Here is a 24753-nt window from a genome sequence, read left to right on the forward strand (position 1 = left end):
AAGGGTACATACACATGTACATACACACACATGCACTCATGTCCACATCGCACACACATACAACACACACATAAGGTCTTAAGATTCCAAAATGGCTCCATCATTCAAGCTGCTTCTCGTATAGATTACATTTTTTAAAGGATTTTAACAGGGCGCCTGGGTGGCTCAGTCGTTAAGCGTCTGCCTTCAGCTCAGGTCATGATCCCAGGGTCATGGGATTGAGTCCCACATCGGGCTCCCTGCTCGGCAGGAAGCCTGCTTCTCCCTCTCCCACTCCCCCTGCTTGTGTTCCTGCTCTCGCTGTCTCTCTCTCTGTCAAATAAATAAAAATAAATAAATAAATAAATAAATAAATAAATAAATAAATAAATAAATAAATAAAGGACTTTAACATTATTCTTGTACAAAAAATCCATGTTTGATATAGGAGAATATAGCATTTAGTTTGAAATAAAGAGGTAATTTCTTCAGAGGCAATTCTAGGACTCTATATGTCTAAATGTCAATCCCATGTTTAAAGCACTATTAGTATTTCCAAGCCAGTAGTCTCACATTCTGCTTTATCCTTTGTTAAGAGACAGAGAGAAACAATGTTTTGTGTGTGAGGTAATGCCCAAGCATTACCCAGAAATCATCTAATCACAGTCTTTGAAATAATGTATCTCATTTAAAAATACTTAATTTCTTATTCATCCCTGAAGGGTATGGGAATTATTGCTAGGACAACCTGCTCTATGAAATTCAAATTATGTACATTTCAAGAAATTGTAAACCAACTTTCTATAAGCTAGTAAAAATCAGAAGCACTTCTCCCATTTCTAAAACACTGCTATGATAATAAAAAGAATGAGAGTCAGTTTTACTGTTATTCTACAGTTTGTAATTGTTAGTAATGAATAAGCAAAGTAACATGGGCTAAGATGATAATGATGCAGTTACTTTGAAACAAAAGTTCCCTGCTTCCTGAAGGTGTATCTCTCCAGGGATGCAGGACCTTGGAAAACGACCTAGATAATCTCCTATTTTACTACTATAAAATACATCCATTTATCAATGGTTAATTACTATTTACAGAATGAAAGAATCATCGTACTTTGTACAACTCACCTGGGAATATTTAAATAATTGGAAAGCACTGGGAGTCTCAGAGAATGGCCTTTCAGCCAGTTAAATATCTAAGACATGGGCCTAGAAAAAGCTTAAATGTGACTATTTCTTGTTCTCCGTTAGTATGGGAGTGTATTGGAAAAAAATCACATGGGATAAGGTCATTTAAAAAGGGGACAAAATAATTGCAACAACATCACTTTTATTTCCATTAGTTGTGATTACGTTAACTGTTATGAATTATAGAGAAAGCATTCTATATACTTGATAAATCAAAATGAGTTGTTACTTCCTCACACCTATTAAGAGATGTGAAATCTAAGAGAAAGTTCCATCCATTTTCAGTCTGTAGACACAGCCCTTTCTTTATTGATGATTATTTAGATTGTGTTCCAAAAAAAGTGTCACAGAGTTACTAGTTATGTCACTTTTCTGCTTCTTATTTCACCTTAGTTCATCTCTCATCTAGATGAAAATGCTATTGGTTATTTATAACTTTCCAAGGCAAATACTTTTCTTCCAAATGTCATGCTAATTTTCATAAATGGCTTCCTTTTTCTTTCAATGCTATTGCCATCTAAAATCAATGCAGACATCAGAGAACTGGTCTTTTAAAATTTTTATTTATTTATTTTTATGTAGATAGTTAATTTCATGCCCAGATTTAGAAATTTATCAATTATCAGGAAATAACTTAGTATGTATAAGAAGACAAAGCATGATTTTCTAATAAAACAAAGGATGATTTATATTACCTTATAAAATGTAGAACAATAAATTGCTTAAACTTACATTATTTAGTATACACTATAAAAGGGTAAAGCAAACCTAAAAGGGTAGAGGTTTCTGTTTAATTCACTGATAAATTCCAAGCCTCTGAAAAAAGGCTAAGTAGCCTGCACATAGGAAATTCTCAATAATACTTGTTAAATGAATGTATTTTGATTTAGGTTTTCTTTTCTATGAAGCAAAGATGTTGTACTAATGCTTTCAAGGGAATCCATTCTTATCCTTTCCCCTATATGTTTCTTCCAAAAGAATAAATTTAAATAGACCAAAGGAGGGGCGCCTGGGTGGCTCAGCCGTTAAGCATCTGCCTTCGGCTCAGGTCATGATCCCAGGGTCCTGGGATCGAGCCCCACATTGGGCTCCCTGCTCGGCGGGAAGTCTGCTTCTCCCTCTCCCACTCCCCCTGCTTGTGTTCCCTCTCTCACTGTGTCTCTCTGTCAAATAAATAAATAAAATCTTGAAAAAAAAAATAGACCAAAGGAAAACGCAGTGGAAAAGTTAAGAAAGCTGTTCTCAATTAGCATAACTGAACATAGAGAGTCAATTCCACCATTAGGCTGTTTGGCTTCAAGCATTACAATTCCTGTGCAAATTTAATGCCTGATATATTATTTCACTTAACTTTGTCACTCTACCTGAAATGTTGTCTAATAGAGATTTCTTTAGATCCATGAATATCGTAAGTAGATTAATCAGATGACTTAGCACCCAAAACTCATTTGCAATCACTTTAATAGACTAGAAAAAAAAAGTTTTCTTATAAAGAAATAGAGGTGATTGTGGAACACACTGGTTAAGAAGCCAATCAGGAAAATATACAGTAATCTAGTATAGTTGGATTTTGAGATTGTGGAAAATGCTCTCCAAAATAGAACAGCGGTACACCTAAAAATTGTGTCTTGTGCCTAAAAATTGTGGTAGGTGGGTGGAGCACTTTTCTTTGTATGTTTTCTTCAGAGCACAACTAGCCCTCTGCTTTCAAAGGAGCATCAAGAATGGCAGAGCCTTGTTAGAACCAAGATATCTGAAAAGTACATAATTGGAGGATGTGCTAATGGCTTTACCACATCATTGTTTGAGAAAGTGTATATATGCAATAGAAGGACCCTTTGCAATGTATTTGTGCTAGGTCATCTCACATGCACACACAGAGAAAACCAGAGTAGAGACATCAGTGACTTCCTAAGACACATAGCTAGTTAGTAAGTAGTCTCTCTTCAGACTTAATTTTCTGTCCAGAGTAACTTTCCATGATATCATCTGTTTCAATAGAAAAATGCTTTCTCAATCCTCAGTGAATTACAGTGTTCCTTTGGGAACATCAAAATTTAAGATACAAGATGTCAGTATTGAAAGAGTAACCAAATGTAATATAAAGTACTACAACTTTATATAAAGTCTTACAATAGGATTACAACTATTTTACAGTAAAAATGTTAAATGGAGCATATCTCAAGTAACCAAAATGCAGTAAATAATTCCAAATTTAAGATTGAGTAAAATGGATTTAGTGACTGAAACAATTAGAAGGAGCAGAGCTTTATAAATTGTATGCAATGAGCAGATGGGAAGGAGAAAAGGGCAGAGAGATAGATGAAAATATTATTCAAAAAAAGAGATGCTTAATACATTGCAAGAAAAGAATTGTGTGATAATGACCCTGCCTCCAAAATACTGATAGATAAATTATATTTAATAGGAACATTACTAATATGTGTTGATGACTAAATTATTCCAAGACACTGAAAAATTAAAGTAAATAAATAAAATGTAAATAACTAAAAGACAAACTGGAGCTGTCTTGCATAATATAATATACTTTCATTTTCTTTGCCTTCAACAAGTCCCATCCTGAAATTGAAGGTTGCCTCTATCATGAGCCACAGAAATCTGCTGTTAACAGCACAACTTGATGAATGAATTAAGACAGAATTTTAAGTTAACCAACAGCTAACCAATAAAACTGCAGTTTACAAATTTTAAAAATTAAAAACAAAAATAGTATTAAAAAACACAAAAAAATAGAAGTTAATCTGAATGAAGAAAAACCAATGTTCTTAAAATCTTTAAAAATAGATTTAAAACCTAGTAGTATTTCTACATGTAAGGTCTAGCAAAGCTAACTTGAATTAAAAATTAAAATCCCCTTTTCAGTTACTACTCATCAATATCATCTTAGTTATTAAGACGATTAATGCTATATGTCAACTTGGCTAGGCTATGGTGCCCACTTAGTTGGTCAAACAGCAGTCTAGATGTTGCGGTGAAGGTGCTCTTCTTTTAGATAAGATTTAACATTTAAATCAGTTGACTTTAACAAAGCAGATCACACTTCATAAACTGGTTGGGCCTTATCTAATCAGTTGAAGGCCTAAAGAGCAAAGTCTTGAGGTTTCCAAGGAAAAATAAAATTTGCATCAAGACTGCAAGATAGAAACCCTGCTGCTCTTCAGAATTCAGGCTCAAGACTGCAAGATTGTTCGCGGCAGCCACCCCCTTCCACACGATCACGCTGAGCTAGTACCTGGGCTTGGAATCAGGCCACAAACTCCGCCGCGCCTGCCGCCTGCCGCCTGCCACCGCCTCTGGACCATGGACCCCCGCAAAGTGAGCGAGCTTTGGGCCTTCGTGAAAATGTGTAAGCGGGACCGAGCGTTCTGCACACTGAGGAAATGTGCTTCCTGCGGGAGTGGGTGGAAAGCATGGGGGGTAAAATACCACCTGCCACTCATAAAAATAAATCAGAAGACAATATCAAGGAAGAAAAAACAAAAGAAGGCGGAGGAAAACATAAAGACAGACGAACCATCAAGTGAGGAAAGTGATCTAGAAATTGACAATGAAGGTGTGATTGAACCAGATACTGATGCCCCTCAAGAAATGGGAGATGAAAATGTAGAGATAACCGAGGAAATGATGGATCAGGCAAATGATAAAAAAGTGGCTGCCACTGATGCCCTAAATGATGGTGAACTACAGAAAGCCATTGACTTGTTCACAGATGCCATCAAACTGAATCCTCGCTTGGCCATTCTATATGCCAAGAGAGCCGGTGTCTTCATCAAATTACAGAAGCCAAATGCTGCCATTCGAGACTGTGACAGAGCTACTGAAATAAATCCTGATTCAGCTCAGCCTTATAAGTGGCGAGGGAAAGCACACAGACTTCTGGGCCATTGGGAAGAAACAGCACATGATCTTGCCCTTGCCTGTAAACTGGATTACAATGAAGACGCTAGTGCAATGCTGAAAGAAGTTCAATGGAAGGCCCAGAAAATTGCTGAACATTGGAGAAAGTATGAGCGGAAACGTGAAGAGAGAGAGATCAAAGAAAGAATAGAAAGGGTTAAGAAGGCTTGGGAAGAACATGAGAGAGCCCAGAGGGAGGAAAAAGCCAGATGACAATCAGGAGCTCAGTATGGCTCTTTCCCAGGTGGCTTTCCTGGGGGAATGTCTGGTAATTTTCCTGGAGGAATGACTGGAATGGCAGGGGGTGATGCCTGGAATGGCAGGAAGGCCTAGGCTCAATGAAATTCTTAGTGATCCAGAGGTTCTCGCAGCCATGCAGGATCCAGAAGTTATGATGGCCTTCCAGGATGTGGCCCAGAACCCAGCGAATATGTCAAAATATCAGAGCAATCCAAAGGTTATGAATCTCATCAGTAAATTGTCAGCCAAATTTGGAGGTCAAGCATAACGCCCTTCTGACAAATAAAGCCCTTGCTGAAGGAAAAGCAACGATCACCTAATGGATGACACAATAATACAAACCAGTGTACCTCTGACCTTCTCATGAAGAAAGCTGGGGTGCAGTGAAGAGAACCCCTACCCCTCTGCCCCACATGCAACTCAAACATTCTATAGTGGTTTGCCATTAGGGTATTCATTCAGATAATGTTTTCCTATGAGGAATTACAAACTTTAAACACTTTTTAAACCTTAAAAATATTTAAAAACATATTAAAAGTGTGTGTTAGTCCCTACATTTTTCTTTAAAAAAAAAAAATGACTGCAACATTGATTTTTACCTATTTTCCAATCTGCCAAGTTACCTCACAGGTTTTACACATGCCAGCCCCCAAAATCAAAATCCTGTGAACCAATTCTTTAAAATCACTCTCCTCTGTGCGTGTGTGTTGATTTCCTATTATTATATATTACATATAATATTACATGTACATGTAATATATGAACACAGTTAAGTATATATTTGTCCTATATTATTAATATATATAGTAAGATATATACAGAATATACAGTAAGATATATAATGGTCTTAAATAACAGCACACATATACATATATAACATATATATAATATATAATACAATATAATATGACATAGAATAATATATATTATTAGTTCTGTATCTTTGGAGAACTCAGAATCATACAGTTATAAAATCAAGGAATACTCGGTCAAGGAGCCTGGGGCTCTTGAACTCTTATTTCAAGGGATGTAATCTTTTCGGTCACTGGCTCTATTCCTATATACTTCATAAATCCTAGCAGACTAGCCAAAACTCAAGGCAAAATTGCAGGTAATAACAGAATAAATTAGAAATTCAAAATTTACTTCTTAGGTAGCTAATAAAACTAGTTCTCCTTGTTGAATGAACTTGCCAATTCATTCAAATTGGCTGATTTATGTTAGGGAGAAATCAGTCAAATAACTTGATGACCAAGAAGACGAGTCATCACTTTTCCCCTTATTTAGATGTCAACATATTGATATACATATAAATATAAAATCAATGTATGGTTACATCAGTGATGAAAAAAATCACAAAGAGTATTTCTTAGACTATAGCCAACAGTCCATAAATAAATCCATATCAGAATCACCTGAAGTATCTATTAAAAGATAGGTAGACCACTGGTCCCATCTGAGCCTTACTAAATCAAATATTTTGGAAGGACTTAAGAATTTATTTGACAAACATCTCAGGACACTCTTACGTACTCTTAAAATTTAAAAACCACTGATCTTTAATAGTTCTTAAATGTACCTGAAATTGATCATCTTCTGTTTTTTTGTTTGCTTGTTTTTATTTATTTCTTTTCCTTTTTTTTCTTTTTTTTCTTTCTTTCCCTTTCTTTTCCCCCAGTTTCAGGTCTCTTTTGATTTGTTTAGTGTGTATTTTTCTGGGGTCGTTGTTACCCTGTTAGCATTTTGTTCTCTCATTCATCTATTCTCCTCTGCACAAAATGACAAGATGGAAAAAATCACCTCAAAAAAAGGAACAAGAGACAGTACCGACTGCCAGGGACGTAATCAATACGGACATTAGTAAGATGTCAGAACTAGAGTTCAGAATGATGATTTTAAAGCTACTAGCTGGGCTTGAAAAAAGCATGGAAGATATTAGAGAAACCCTTTCTGGAGAAATAAAAGAACTAAAATCTAACGAAGTCGAAATCAAAAAGGCTATTAATGAGGTGCATTCAAAAATGGAGGCTCTAACTGCTAGGATAAATAAGGCAGAAGAAAGATTTAGTGACATAGAAGACCAAATGATGGAAAATAAAGAAGATGAGAAAAAGAGAGATAAACAACTACTAGATCACGAGGGCAGAATTCGAGACATAAGTGATACCATAAGATGAAACAATATTAGAATAATTGGGATCCCAGAAGAAGAAGAAAGAGAGAGAGGGGCAGAAGGTACATTGGAGCAAATTATAGCAGAGAATTTCTCTAATATGGGGAAGGAAAAAGGCATCAAAATCCAGGAGGCACAGAGAAACCCCTCAAAATAAATAAAAATAGGTAAACACCCCAACATCTAATAGTAAAACTTATGAGTCTCATAGACAAAGACAAAATCCTGAAAGCAGCTCAGGAGAAGAGATCTATAACCTACAATGGTAGAAAGATTAGATTGACAAGAGACCTATCCACAGAGACCTGGCAGGTCAGAAAGGACTGGCAAGATATATTCAGAGCACTAAATGAGAAAAATATGCACAAGAATACTATATCCAGCTAGGCTGTCACTGAAAATAGAAGGAGAGATAATAAGCATCCAGGACAAACAAAAACTAAAGAAATTTGCAAACACGAAACCACCCCTACAAGAAATATTGAAAGGAGTCCTCTAAGCAAAGAGAGAGCCTAAAAGAAACATAGACCAGAAAGGAACACAGACAATATACAGTAACAGTCACCTTACAGGCAATACAATGGCACTAAATTCATATCTTTCAATGGTTACCCTGAATGTAAATGGGCTAAATGCACCAATCAAAACACACAGGCTATCAGATTGGATTAAAAAACAAGACCCATCGATATGCTGTCTGCAAGAGACTCATTTTAGACCCAAAGACACCCCCAGCTTGAAAGGGGGGGGCATTTAACATGCTAATGGACACCAAAAGAAAGCTGGGGTGGCAATCCTTATATCAGACAAATTAGATTTTAAACCAAAGACTATAATAAGAGATGAGGAAGGAAACTATATCATACTTAAAGGGCCTACCCAACAAGAAGAACTAACAACTGTAAATATCTATGCCGCTAACATGGGAGCAGCCAATTATATATGCCAATTAATAACAAAAGCAAAGAAACACATTGACAACAAAACAGTATTAGTGGGGGATTTAACACCCACCTCACTGAAATGGACAGATCATCTAGGCAAAAGATCAACAAGGAAATAAAGACTTTAAATGACACATTGGACCAAATGGACTTCACAGATCTATTCAGATCATTCCATCCCAAAGCAACAGAATACACATTCTTCTCTAGTGCCCATGGAACATTCTCCAGAATAGATCACATCCTAGGTCACAAATCAAGTCTCAACTGGTACCAAAAGATTGGGATCATTCCCTGCATATTTTCAGAACACAATGCTTTGAAACTAGAACTCAATCACAAGAGGAAAGTTGGGAAGAACTCAAATACATGGAGGTTAAAGAGCATCCTACTAAAGAATGAATGGGTCAACCAGGAAAATAAAGAAGAATTAAAAAAATTCATGGAAACCAATGAAAATGAAAACACAACTGTTCAAAATCTTTGGGATGCAGCAAAGGTAGTCCTAAGAGGAAAGTATATAGCAATACAAGCCTTTCTCAAGAAACAAGAAAGGTCTCAAATACACACCTTAACCCTACACCTAAAGGAGCTGGAGAAAGAACAGCAAATAAAGCCTAAAACCCACAGGAGAAGAGAAATAATAAAGATCAAAGTAAAATCAATGAAATAGAAACCAAAAGAACAGTAGAACAGATCAACGAAACTAGGAGCTGGTTCTTTGAAAGAATTAACAAGACTGATAAACCCCTGGCCAGACTTATCAAAAAGAAAAGAGAAATGATCCAAAAAAATAAAATCATGAATGAAAGAGGAGAGATCACAACCAACACCAAAAAAAATACAATTATAGGAACATATTATGAGCAACTCTATGCCAGCAAATTAGATAATCTGGAAGAAATGGATGTATTCCTAGAGATGTATCAACTACCAAAACTGAATGAGGAAGAAATAGAAAACTTGAACAGACCTATAACCACTAAGGAAATTGAAGCAGTCATCAAAAATCTCCCAACAAACAAAAGCCCAGGTCCAGATGGCTTCCCAGGGGAATTCTCTCAAACAATTCAAGAAGAATTAATACCTATTCTTCTGAAACTGTTCCAAAAAAATAGAAATGGAAGGAAAACTTCCAAACTCATTTTATGAGGCCACCATTACCTTGATCCCAAAACCAGACAAAGACCCCATCAAAAAGGAGAGTTACAGACCAATATCCTTGATGAACATGGATGCAAAAATTCTCACCAAAATACTAGCCAATAGGATCCAACAGTACATTAAAAGGATTATTCACCACAACGAAGTAGGATTTACTCCTGGGCTGCAAGATTGGTTCAACATCCGCAAATCAATCAATGTGATAGTAATGCACAGATGCATTAATAAAAGAAAGAACAAGAACCATATGATCCTCTCAATAGATGGAGAAAAAGCATTTGACAAAGTACAACATCCTTTCTTGATCAGAACTCTTCAGAGTAGAGGGATAGAGGGGACATACCTCAGTATCACAAAAGGCATCTATGAAAAACCTACAGCGAATATCATTCTCAATGGGGAAAAACTGAGAGCTTTCCCCCTCAGGTCAGGAACATGGCAGGGATGTCCACTATCACCACTGCTCTTCAACATAGTATTAGAAGTCCGAGCCACAGCAATCAGACAACAAAAAGAAATCAAAGGCATCCGAATCGGCAAAGAAGAAGTCAAACTCTCACTCTTTGCAGATGATATGATACTTTATGTGGAAAACCCAAAAGACTCCACCCCAAAACTGCTAGAACTCATCCAGGAATTCAGTAAAGTGGCAGGATATAAAATCTATGCACAGAAGTCAGTGGCATTCCTATACACCAACAACAAGACAGAAGAAAGAGAAATTAAGGAGTCAATTCCATTTACAATTGCACCCAAAACCATAAGATACCTAGGAATAAATCTAACCAAAGAGGCAAAGATTCTGTACTCAGAAAACTATAAAATACTCATGAAAGAAATTGAGGAAGACACAAAGAAATAGAAAAACTTTCCATGCTCATGGATTGGAAGAACAAATATTGTGAAGATGTCAATGCTACCCAGAGCAATCTACACATTCAATGCAATCCCTATCAAAATACCATCCACTTTTTTCAAAGAAATGGAACAAATAATCCTAAAATTTATATGGAACCAGAAAAGACCCCAAATAGCCAGAGGAATGTTGAAAAAGAAAAGCAAAGCTGGTGGCATCACAATTCTGGACTTCAAGCTCTTTTACAAAGCTGTCATCATCAAGACAGTATGGTACTGGCACAAAAACAGACACATAGGTCAATGGAACAGAATAGGGAGCCCAGAAAAGGTCCCTCAACTCTATGGTCAACTAATCTTCGACAAATCAGGAAAGAATGTCCAGTGGAAAAAAAGACAGTCTCTTCAACAAATGGTGTTGGGAAAATTGGACAGCCACATGCAGAAGAATGAAACTGGACCATTTCCTTACACCACACACAAAAATAGACTCAAAATGGTTGAAAGACCTCAATGTGAGTCCATCAAAATCCTAAAGGAGAACACAGGCAGCAACCTCTTTGACTTCAGCCGTAGTAACTACTTCCTAGAAACATTGACAAACGCAAGGGAAGCAAGGGCAAAAATGAAGTATTGAGACATTATCAAGATAAGAAGGTTTTGCACAGCAAAAGAAACAGTCAACAAAACCAAAAGACAACCGACAGAATGAAAGAAGATATTTGCAAATGATATATCAGATAAAAGGCTAGTATCCAAAATCTATAAAGAACTTATCAAACCCAAAACCCAAAAACAAATGATCCAATCAAGAAATGGGTAGAAGGCACGAACATTTTTCCAAAGAAGACAGCCAAATGGCCAACAGACACATGAAAAAGTGCTCAACATCACTCGGCATCAGGGAAATCCAAATCAAAACTTCAATGAGATACCACCTCACACCAGTCAGAATGGCTAAAATTAACAAGAAACGACAGATGTTGGCGGGGATGCGGAGAAAGGGGAACCCTCCTACACTGTTGGTGGGAATGCAAGCTGGTGCAGCCACTCTGGAAAACAGTATGGAGGTTCCTCAAAAAGTTGAAAATAGAGCTACCATATGATCCAGCAATTGCACTACTGGGTATCTACCCCAAAGATACAAAAGTATATAAGGTCTAATTCACAATTAGAAATATATCTTATTACATTGAAAATTTCAACAAACTGTATTCAGTATAAAAAAAATTTTACAGCTCCCCAAATTGCATAATAAATTCAAAAATCTTTTAGTTATATATTTTCTCATTTTGTACTTTAAATTGCAATTTCAGCTACATTATTTGTTTTTGTTTTTTCATTTCAATTTTTTTATTATGTTACATTAATCACCATACATTACATCATTAGTTTTTGATGTAGTGTTCCGTGATTTGTTGTTTGCGTATAACACCCGGTGCCCATTCAGTATGTGCCCTCTTTCATACCCATCACCAGGCTAACCCATCCCCCCACCCCCCTCCCCTCTAGAACCCTCAGTTTGTTTCTCAGAGTCCATAGTCTCTCATGGGTCATCTCCCCCTCCAATTACCAACACCTTCATTTTTCCCTTCCAGCTATCTTCATCTTTTTTTTTTAACATATAATTTATTATTTTTTTCAGAGGTATAAGTCTGTGATTCAACAGTCTTACACAATTCACAGTGCTCACCATATCACATACCCTCCCCAATGTCTATCACCCAGCCACACCATCCCTCCCACCCCCCACCACTCCAGCAACCCTCAGTTTGTTTCCTGAGATTAAGAATTCTTCATATCAGTGAGGTCATATGATATGTACATGTCTTTCTCTGATTGACTTATTTTGCTCAGCATAATACCCTCTAGTTCCATCCACATCGTTGTAAATAGCAAGATTTCATTCCTTTTGATGGCTGCATAATATTCCAGTATATTCCTGTCTGGAATGCAGACTTAATGCCTGGAGCTGCAACAGCCATCATGTGATCCTAAAGCCAAAAGATACATGCTAAAGATAAAAGAATAGAAAATGGAAAGATATCATCCTTGAGCAATAGTAACTGACATTAGACTGCATATCTCCAGTCTTACTGAACATGAGAAATATTAACTTTTAAACTGTTTGAGTCTCAATACTTTAGAATTTCAAACAAAATGAACATAAATCTAATTCCTAAATTAGAAAATTTTAATTCTATCAAGAAATAACATTATATCTATTCTAATAGAAAATAGCATTTAAAGCAATCATTTCATTTGCCAGTTCATTTGCCAGTTCTCCTTAGAAAAGAGAATAACCATTGTTTTAATTTCTACAATAGAAAAAAAAAAGAAACAATGTTTTTACTTCATTTATTTTAGATTATGTAAAATATAACTAAAATATACCTTGTGTGTGTGTGTGTCACAGCAGATTAATCTATTTTAAAATCCAGCTTAATATACTGCTCGAAGAATGTCTTCTGGTAGAAGTACCTACTACTTTTAGAATAATTCTCAGAAACTTGTTTTGTTAAAGCTACACTTTGAAACAATGCAGGTGCTAATGAAAATCATTCGAACAAAAGATGACCCAAAACCAGTGAGAAATTAAAGGAAAGACCAGAGATCTAAAACAGAAAGCAAAGGATATTAATTCTACTTCAAGTGTATTTGTATCTAAAGCACAAAGACATTTTAGATGAGTTCTTTTTCAATCTTCTACCACTAGGAAGGAAAAATAATATTTATAATGTATCTATACTCAGATCCTTTAACTCCTATAACATGTTATACTTTTACTATTAAAAACATAAAAGACCATAGTAATATCACATGAAAACATATGACATCTTTCTCCTTTGACCAAGAAGAATTTTAAATTATGGCAGTGGAAATTTTGTCCAAAATATGAGAAATATTGCCTCTGTGGAACTTCAAAAGTTAAATCTGAAAAATTGAAATATAAAATGCATATGATACACCAAAAGTGAGTTTAACAACTATAAATTATGTTCAAGAACAGTCCTACATCCTTGTCGTATTCCTGAACTTAAGAGAAAGGCTCTCAGCTTTTCCCCATTGAGGATGGTATTTGCTGTGGGTTTTTCATAGATGGATTTTATGAACTTGAGGAATGTTCCATCCCTATACTCTGAAGAGTTTTAATCAGGAAAGGATGCTGTATTTTCTCAAATGCTTTTTCTGCATCAATTGAGAGGACCATATGGTTTTTCTCTCTTCTCTTATTAATGTGTTCTATCGCATTGATTGATTTGTGAATGGTGAACCACCCTTGCATCCCGGGGATAAATCCCACTTGGTCGTGGTGGATGATCCTTTTAATGTATTGTTGGATCCTATTAGCCAGGATTTTGTTGAGGATTTTGGAATCCATATTCATCAGGGATATCGGTCTGAAATTCTCCTTTTTGATGGGGTCTTTGCGTGCTTTCGGGATTTAGGTAATGCTGGCCTCATAGAATGAGTCTGGAAGCTTTCGTTCTGTTTCTATTTTTGAAACAGCTTCAGGAGAATAGGTATTATTTCTTCTTTGAATTGGCAGAATTCCCCCAGGGAATCCATCAGGCCCTGGACTCTTGGTTTTGGGGAGGTTTTTGATCACTGCTTCAATCTCCTTACTGGTTATTGGCCTATTCAGGTTGTCAATTTCTTCCTGTTTCAGTTTTGGCAGTTTATAGGTTCCCAGGAAGGCATCCATTTCATCCAAGTTGCTCAATTTATTGGCATATAGTTGTTGATAGTAATTTCTAATAACTGTTTCTATTTCCTTGGTGGTAGTCTCCCCTTTCATTCATAATTTTATTAATTTGGGTCCTTTCTCTTTTCTTTTGGATAAGTCTGGCCAGTGGTTCATCCATCTTATGAATTCTTTCAAAGAACCAGCTTCTAGTTTCATTGATCTGATCTACTGTGTTTCTGGTTTCTAATTCATTGATTTCTGCTCTAATTTTAATTATTTCTCTTCTAATGTGTGGCTTAGGCATCATTTGTTGCTTTTTCTCTAGTTCTTTAAGGTGTAGAGTTAGTTGGTGAATTCGGGATTTTTCTATTTTTTTGAGTGACGCTTCGATGGCTATGTATTTCCCTCTTAGGACTGCCTCTGCAGTATCCCATAGGTTTTGGACTGATGTGTTTTCGTTCTCATTGGTTTCCACGAATGTTTAAGTTCTTCTTTGATTTCCTGGATGACCCAAACATTCTTGAGCAGAGTGGTCTTTAGCTTCCAAGTATTTGAATTTCTTCCAATTTTTTTCTTGTGATTGAGTTCCAGTTTTAAAGCATTATGGTCTGAGAGTATGCAGGGAATAATCTCAATCTTTTGGTATCGGTTGAGACCAGATGCCCACTCTCACCACTATTGTTCAAAATAGTACTAGAAGTCCTAGCAACAGCAATCAGACAACAAAAAGAAATAAAAGGTATTCAAATTGGCAAAGAAGAAGTCAAACTCTCTCCCTTCACAGATGACAGGATACTTTATGTGGAAAATCCAAAAGACCCCACCCCCAAATTACTAGACTCATATAGCAATTCAGTAATGTGGCAGGATACAAAATCAATGCACAGAAATCAGTTGCTTTCTTATACACTAACAATGCAACTGTAGAAAGAAAAATTAGAAAAACAATTCCATTTACAACAGCACCAAAAACCATAAGATACCTCAGAATAAACCTAACCAAAGAGGTAAAGGATCTATACTATAGGAACTACAGAACATTCATGAAAGAAATTGAAGAAGACACAAAAAGATGGAAAAACATTCCATGCTCACGGATGAGAAGAATAAACATTGTTAAAATGTCTATGCTACCCAGAGCAATCTATACCTTCAATGCCATTCCAATCAAAATTCCAATGACATTTTTCAAAGTGCTGGAACAAACAGTCTTAAAATTTCTATGGAATCAGAAAAGACCTCGAATTGCCAAGGAAATGTTGAAAAGAAAAACAAAACTGGGGGTGGGGGGCATCACGTTGCCTGATTTCAAGCTATATTACGAAGCTGTGATCACCAAGACAGCATGGTACTGGCACAAAAACAGACATATAGACCAATGGAACAGAGTAGAGAGCCCAGATATGGACCCTCAACTCTATGGTCAAATAATCTTCGACAAATCGGGAAAAAATATGCAATGGAAAAAAGATAGTCTCTTCAATAAATGATGCTGGGAAAATTGGATAGCTATATACAGAAGAATGAAACTCGACCATTCTCTAACACCATACACAAAGATAAACTCAAAGTGGTTGAAAGACCTCAATGTGAGATAGGAATCCATCAAAATCCTAGAGGAGGACATAGGCAGTAATCTCTTTGACATTGGCCACAGCAACTTCTTTCAAGATACATCTCCAAAGGCTAGTGAAACAAAAGCAAAAATGAACTTTTGGGACTTCATCAAGATAAAAAGCTTCTGCACAGCAAAGGAAACAGTCAACAAAACAAAGAGGCAACCCACAGAATGCGAGAAGATTTGCAAATGACACTACAGATAAAGGGCTGGTATCCAAGATCTATAAAGAACTTCTCAAACTCAATCCCCAAAAAACAAATAATCAAGTCCAAAAGTGGGCAGAAGACATGAACAGTCACTTCTCCAAAGAATACATACAAATGGCTAACAGACACATGAAAAAATGTTCATCATCATTAGCCACCACGGAAATTCAAATCAATACCACCTTACACCAATTAGAATGGCAAAAATTGACAAGGCAAGAAATAACAAATGTTGGAGAGGGTGTGGAGAAAGGGGAACCCTCTTACACTGTTGGTGGAAATGCAAGTTGGTACAGCCACTTTGGAAAATAGTGTGGAGGTGCCTCAAAAAATTAAAAATAGAGCTACCCTATGACCAAGCAATTGCACTACTAGGTATTTATCCCAAAGGCACAGATGTAGTGAAAAGAAGGGCCATATGCACCCCGATGTTCATAGCAGCAATGTCCGCAAGTGCCAGACTGTGGAAAGAGCCGAGATGCCCTTCAGCAGATGAATGGATAAAGAAGATGTGGTCCATATATACAATGGAATATTACTCAGCCATCAGAAAGGAAGAATACCCAACTTTTATATCATGGAAGAGATTATGCTAAGTGAATTAAGTCACATAGAGAAAGTCAATTATCATATGGTTTCACTTATTTGTGGAACATAAGGAATAGCATGGAGGACATTAAGAGAAGGGAAAAATGAGGGGGCGGTAATCGAGGGAGAGATGAACCATGAGAGACTATGGACTCTGAGAAACAAACGGAGGATTTTAGAGAGGAGGGGGTGAGGTGATGGGTTAGCCTGGCGACGGGTATTAAGGAGGGCAGGTACTGCTTGGAGTACTGGGTGTTACACGAAAACAATGAATCATGGGTCACTACATCAAAAACTAATGATGTATTGTATGGTGACTAACATAATAAAATAAAATTTTAAAAAAAAGAACAGTCCTGCATTTTAATAGTAGTTAAAGAATTAAACCTAGATTACTTTTTATTTTAAAGATTTATTTATTTGAGAGAGAGTGCAGGGGGGAGAGGCAGAGAGAGAATTTTGAGCAGATTCTCCACTGACATGGGGCTCGATCTCACCACCCTGAGATCATGACCTGAGCCAAAATCAAGAGTCAGACGTTCAAATGACTGAGCCACCCAGGGGACCCTAAACCTAGATTAATTTAATTTAAATGCTCCACAGAGTGGTGTAAATTAAATTTCAGAATGTACTTTTACAAAATTTCATTGGTTCTTTTATATTAGAAATCAAGGAAAACAGTATAATTCTCATTAAAGTCACATCACATTAGTTTACCAGGATATTAAAAAAGGGCATTTCACATGTCTCAGTTCTACCTGAGGCCCTAAAACTTAGTAGGGGAAAAGGATTTGACTGTCCACATTTTCTTAAAAGATGTGCTTGTCTGTCCATCAATATAGTACTTACTAATGATTGACTCCCCAAATGCTCCAGCCACTCTTAGCTCATCACTACCTACCTTGCCTCAAGATTTTGGAAGAGGAAGCTTTAAAATTGGTGAGTTGAATTTGAATGGAGTGGTTTATTTGAAGATAGTTGTCAGAGTTCTATGGCATTTCCATTCTGCCAGGTGCTTCCTCCTCACCTGCATGTGTGTAGAGTGGGAAGCAAGCACTGACACTTCAATGGAGGCATTCTACAAACTTGTCTATATTTTGTAGGATCTGGTATGATGCAGGTTCTAGAGCCTGAGTCCAACCTGAAAGAACTCATAATGAGAGGCTGACTAGTACTCCTGATGACACACAGTGAGAAAAGATGACCCAAAGTAGATCAACGTCACATGTTTCTAGTGAGATGGATTTGTGTTCACCTTCAAGAGAAGCCAGCCTAGACAGAGCTTAACAAAAAGATTGTGGGTTAACTCAGAGAAAGTCTGTATGGTTTAAGTCTATTAGAAAGAGCAGGTTAAGTGGGATTTGTAAATGATCAGAGAGTGACATCCTTGCCAGGAAACTGCACTTAAAAGTTCCTGGGTGGGGGGAAATTTCTTCAGGAAAACACCGAAGGTGCCTCAAACGAGATTTGACTGGGCACCCAAGACACAGAATTACAGTTTACAATTGTACCAGCCCATATGACTATGTATTATTTTTGTTTTGTTTTGCTTTTCCTCACATTCCTCAAAACCACTAGCATTGACATGGATCAGACACTGCAACTAGAAAACAGGTCAGGAGATAGAAAGATCAAGTGAGAAGCAGCTGACTTATCTGTCTTCACATTACAGGCTTCCTGCACAAAGAGGCTTGAGCTAGGACTATAGAGTAGTTTTAAACGGGATGAGAGTAGCTTTAATAGTAGAAAGGACCGGAGATTTTATTCCCTAAAAAAGGACCTTTTGTTATTACCTGAGAGTGATTAGTAAAGCTCTGGGATCTGCCTGAAATATCACCACATAAAAGATTTGTTAAAACAACAAGAAAAAGAGCAATGCAAAAATGAGGTTGTTTATCGGTTGTACCCTATGGAGTCTTGCTCATTAATTATTTCATTTTTTATTAGAATTAAAATAAATGTCTATATTGTAAAAAATAAAAGAGGGTTTTATATGTATGTAAATGATTAAATCTTACTTTACAATATATACATGCTAAAGATGAAAAACATTCATACAGCAGAGAACTTAGAATAAATGACTATACATGAAAAATTTTATATTTTTCTTGAAGTACAAATTATGAAACCAAATACATTTGATAAATACAGACTTATATACTTGGTATGACCATGTTTACCCTTTGACAATTTGAAGAATTTGAATAAGTAGCAGCCGTTCATCAGTTCTTAAGCCTAGCCAGTAGTAATCATACATATGTTAAAGAATGTTATAATTATTAACAGCTTGCTATTGTTTACATTTAAATATAAGCTATGTATGAGATGAACAAAATGTCAATCAGAAAAAAATAGTAAGTTTCTCTAAAAATATAATTCCCCTTATGCAAGAACAGACTGAACTTATGAAACATTAAGAGGACATTTTCAGGCAATTGTTTTTATTTTATTATTTTTATTTTTTTACTATTATTTTTAAAGATTTTATTTATTTATTTGACAGAGAGATAGACAGAAGAGTACAAGCAGAGGGAGTGGCAGAGGGAGAGGGAGAAGCAGGCTCTGCACTGAGCAGGGAACCTGATGCGGGACTCGATCCCAGGACCCTGAGATCATGACCTGAGCCGAAGGCAGACGCTTAACCATCTGAGCCACCCAGGCACCCCAGGCAATTGTTTTTAACATGTTACTTTTTCTTATTTCCAAATCCTATTTCCCTCTTGGCAGAGTGGACACTTAATATGAACACCTACAAAATCATAGTAAATTGAAGGAAATTTTAATTCATATTATTCTTAAATTATTTTCTGATCAATACTTCCCAAAACAATATAGAATGGTATCAAGGTAAGGACTTTAAGCCTTGATGAGTTAGGTGATTATCATCCCTCTTTTTAACCTCTTTTCTTTTTTCTAAGTCTTTTTTTGTTGTTGTTACCACATACACCCATGCATACCCAGAGTCAAGCTCATTATAAATTCTTTTCTTCGATCTCCTGTTGAGTTTGTAGGTGTTCAGAATGGTTTGATCCCTATCCAGCTGAATTCCTGAGACCAGAGGAAATCCAGGTCTCCTACTCCTCCGCCATCTTGCTCCGCCCCCTCAGGCTCATTATAAATTAACACAATTCTAAAACCACACCTCAGCAATTTTTACGTATAGATGCTGTATATATTTTCTTCCTAGCTAATATATACCTTTCTTGGCATTATTCTCACATATAAACGTCACTGAGATTCTATTCTTCTGTTTCCATTTGTAGACACTACGTTGGCACTAAGCAACATCACTTTGCCACTACCTCCCTGAAAAAACAAGACCCAAAGTAAACCAGTTTTTGTATACAATGGGATTTGTAATGCATGCTAGAAAATTTCTAATCCAAGTTAACAAAATAAAAATAGTTTATCTGAAAAACCTCCGTCACATTAAAAAAAAGTTGCATTTTTCAGAGCATCTGATTCCTAATACTGCTTTTAAAATTCTATTACCTGTGAAAACTGAGTAAATATTTCACTCATTCAAGCCTAGATTTTTGTTTGTATGTTTTTTACACAGTACATAGGACTATAAGCTTCCATTTCTATGCTCAATTGAATTCTGACAGTGTGACCATTTAGGCTAATGCACAATAAAGGTTATTATGTTTGCAAAATTTCCAATAATACAATGGCAGCCATTGAAGTTTAACTTCAATAACTTCTGCATATAGGATAAAAATCTACTAAAATCAAAGTAGGCCATTATATTTATTCTAAAGTAAGAAAATCACTAAAAAATACTTAATGGGCAGCATGTATTGACTTATACACAGAAAAAAAAAAAGGGCTATCCACTACATGGAATGTTCAGGAGCTAGATGTGGGTAAGAATCCCAGTACTACCATTTATTATGATGTAATCTTGGGCAACCTCATCCAGGCTGGTCTCTGTGCCTTATTTTATCTGTCAAGTGAGAAAGATGAGGATGATGATGATAATACCAACAATTCCTATTCACAGTGTTTGCTGTGAGAAGTACCTTAAAATATTTAAACCTCTTAGAAAAGTGCCAGTATGTAGTGAGCATCCAATAAATATTTGTTATGACTACTTTTGCTATCATTTCTTCTGCTACCACAACTACTACTATTACAGTCCTATCAGGCATTAGGTTTATATCCCAGGAAATCTTTTTTTTTTTAAGCTTTTTTTAAGATTTTATTTATTTGAGAGAGCGAGCAAACAAGAGAAAGAGGGAGTGAGAGCAAGAGCGAGCACACAAGCAGGGAGAGGGGCATAGGCAGAAGGCGAAGCAGACTCCATGCTGAGCAGACCCTGGACCCTGGGATCATGACCTGAGCCGAAGGCAGACGCTTAACTGACTGAGCCACCCAGGCGCCCCATATATCCCAGGAAATCTTACATAATGACTTCCTTTTTCACTCAGACCAATTCTAGTTTCTATTCAGAAGTGCAATTGGTGTGTCATATAATATTTACATGTTCAGTTTTTTAAAGAAACTACTAACCTATTTGCCAGCATAGTTGGATTATATACCCTCACCAATAATGCATGAGTGATACAGTGTCTCTACATCCTCACCAGCGTTACTTATGGCAATTATTTGAGCCATCCTGTGTAGTAGTATTTCACTGTGCTTTCAATCTGCAGTTCCCTGATGGCTTATAATGTTGAACATCTCTTCATATACTTATTTGCCAGTTGTATACCCTTTCTGGTGAAATGTTTCTTCATGTCTTTTGTCCATTTCCTAATTGAATTGTTGATTTTGAGAGTTCTTTAAAATCTCAAAATATTCTGGGGCCTCTGGGTGGCTCAGTTGGTTGGGCGTCTGCCTTCGGCTCAGGTCATGATCCCACGGTCCTGGGATCGAGCCCCACATTAGGCTCCCTGCTCAGCGGGGAGTCTGCTTCTTCCTCTGCCTGCCACTCCCCCTGCTTGTGCTCTCTTGTTCTCCATAAAATAAATAAATAAAATTCTTAAAAAAAATCTCAAAATATTCTAAATAGAATTCCTTTGTCAGATATGCAGTTTGCAAATATTTTCTACAGACTGATTTTCTTTTCAATATAGGGGCCATATTTTACTCATCAATTTTCCTTGTGCTGAGAAGAGTGGTCCTAAAAATGAAAGAAATTCCAGTATTTGTTAATTAAATTGCATGGATCTAACTACTATTTAGCAGAGTATATAGGAATAGATATAAAAATATGGGGGTTAGGGTATCTGGCTGACTCAGTCGGGAATGCATGAGACTCTTGATCTCAGGGGTGTGAGTTCAAGGCCCATGTTGGGTATAGAGTAGTTAAATAAAAAAAAACTTTAAAATTTTTTTAAAAATTGAAATATAGCGTTCAACTAAGGAATCAAGATTTGAACATAGAAACAGACATGACATCCATATTGTCAGCATCCCTTTAAAGAGGACAACCCATCAACTTAGATGCCTCTCATTAAAAGCAGGATGAGACCAACAAGAAGTATCAAATTATTTAAATGATTTATTTTGATACATCCCACTCTTTCACATGTCTCAAATAGTATATGGTTTACCTCTGTGTCATTATATTGATAATTTTAAAAATCCTTTATCAGCCATTGATTAACACTTGCCTTAACACTGGGTTCTATGAACATAAATACAACGAATGATATTCTCTGAGAAGCATGTTCAAAGAAAAGTAAATAGCATCTGCTGCCAAATATCTTATGTTTTTCCAAAACTCTATGCATGGATTGTGGTTAGGGGAGCTGGCTCTATAAGCAGGTAACCTAGTTTTGCATCCCAACTCTATCATTATGTGATGTTGGTCAGTTATCTTTAAAAATCCATTTACATTTTTTGGAAGGAAATTATGGAGATACAGCAGGTAAAACTCTTAGCATGTTATCTGCCATAGAATAAGTGTTCTATAAATATTAGTTATCTCTATTATTATTTTTGAAGAAATAAGTTTTCCTTATAGTTTTATTCAAACTATCTTTAATTGAAAACTTCCACATCCCCTTAATCATCTATATAGTATTTAATATAGCCAACCAAGGAATACAGAAGGTGTGTGTATATTTCCTTCTTCCAGTGTTTCAATGTCTATGTACAATCTTTACCAGCTCTCACTAAAAGATGGCAAAAGTCTTGTTAATTCTGAAACTAAATTAAAAAATTCAAAAATTAATATTGTGTAAACAGTATTTGCATTGAAAGAGGTAAGTTTTCTACTTTGTTTTTTAGAGGATTTAAGCTTCACAAATGCAATAATCCTAAAGAAAGGGCTTTGAGAGAAAGACATAGACGACAGCCTAGGGCAGCATGTGACATTTGCAACATTCGGCCCTGGGATATGGATAAGAAATTGATCTTGCACATTCCCTCTCAATTTTTAAACATTATCCCTATATGTCTGAAATAATCACATGGCTTCCATATCTTGGCTATCACAAATAACAGTGCAATAAGCATAGAGGTAAATTAATCTTTTCAAAATAATGTTTTTGATAGATGAATGGATAAGGAAGATATGGTATACATACACAATGGGATATTACTCAGCCATTAAGAAAATAAAATCTTGCCATTTGCAACAACATGAATGGATCTAGAGGGTATTAGTCTAAGTGAAATAAGCCAGACAAAGACGAATAGAATTTAATTTCACTTACATGTGTAATCTAAAAAAACAAATAAACTACAACATCAAAGAGAGAAACAGGCTCAAATATGGAAAACAAACTGGTGATTTCCAAAGGAGAAGGGGATGGAGGATGGACAAAACAAGTGAAGAAGATAACTTCCAATTAGAAAATAAACAAACCATGGGGATGAAAATACAGCATAGATAATACAGTCAATAATATTATAATACACTTATCATGGTGAGCATGCCATAATGTATGTAACTGATAAATCACTAAGTTGTACTCCTGAAATGAGTTTAATATTATATGTCAACTACACGTCAATTAAAAAAAAATTTTAGGGGTGCCTGGGTGGCTCAGTCGGTTAAGCATCTGACTCTTGGTTTTGGCTCAGGTCATGATTTCAGGGATGGTAAGATTGAGCCCCATGTCCGGCTCCATGCTCAATGGGGAGTCTGCTTGAAGATTCTCTCCCTCTACCCCTCCCCCTGCTCTCTCTCTCTCTTTCAAAAAATAAACCTTAAAAAAATTAAAAATTAAAAAAAATAAAAATTTTAAAGTAGATAATAATCACATGGCTTCTAATATTTCTGCCAAGCATCTACCTGCCTTTCAAATGTCCTAACAAATACTCCCATTGTATCCAAAATTGTATTCCATGAAGTATCCCATTACTGAAGTATTTGTAAGGCATAAAAGAAATAATAGCAACATGTGAAGTAATAATTACCCCACACCTTGTTGGTAATTTCCACACTTCTCTTTTAATCGGGTGCCTATGGGATAGCAGAACTCACATATAAGATCCTTAAAAAACTGTCTTGCAAACATAATTTATATATATATAAATAATTATATATATAAATAAGTTTATATATATATATATAAAATGATAATTGGTGACCAGTTGCAGTGAAGAATAAAAATGTTAGTGTCCTTTCAACCTAACAATCTTTTGTCTGCTTAACAAACAGCAGGCTGCAGGCTATAAGAGCAAATCAGAAATAATATGTCAATTATATTCTATCAGCATGTCACAGATAAATGCACAACTATTTTGCTTGGCTTTTTCTGCACATAAGCAAAAACATATTTATCAGAGTTTGGAATCAAGTAAGAGATCACAAGTTATTTTCATAATACCTTGATAGAGAGATCAGGTCTTTTAATTTTTTTTTGCTTCTAAAATTTGCAAAAAAGAATTGAAGTAAAGTTTCTAAGAAAAAAGATAACAAAACTAGGGTACATTTAATTATTCTTTTATCCTGTTGAGAGAAATAATATCTCACATCACTCTGCTTGAATCTGAAGATTCTGGGGGTTGGGCTATTAATCCTTCAACTTATTAAAAAACAGAGCTATTTGAATTTCCATCTAAGTAAGTACTAAGATACCCTGTATAAGGATAAATGCTACAAAGACAGAGAGACAGACAGGGAGAGATGTTACAGTATTAACTTTTATACTCAACTGCCTGAAAGCAGGCATGATGTAAATGAAAACTTGAAAGGCTCTAAAAATTATCTTGAAACCGTTTTTCTGAATGGA

General features: G+C 36.0%; 1 pseudogene; it reads left to right on the plus strand.

Moving 5' to 3' along the window:
• The first annotated feature begins 4488 nt into the window (after positions 1–4488).
• Positions 4489–5644, plus strand: LOC123847386 (hsc70-interacting protein-like; annotated as a pseudogene).
• Positions 5645–24753: the final 19109 nt, after the last annotated feature.

The sequence above is a fragment of the Mirounga angustirostris genome, unplaced genomic scaffold, assembly GCF_029215605.1.
Source record: "Mirounga angustirostris isolate CCGP_5_RB_7025 unplaced genomic scaffold, mMirAng1.0.hap1 SCAF_2, whole genome shotgun sequence".
Lineage (NCBI taxonomy): Eukaryota > Metazoa > Chordata > Mammalia > Carnivora > Phocidae > Mirounga > Mirounga angustirostris.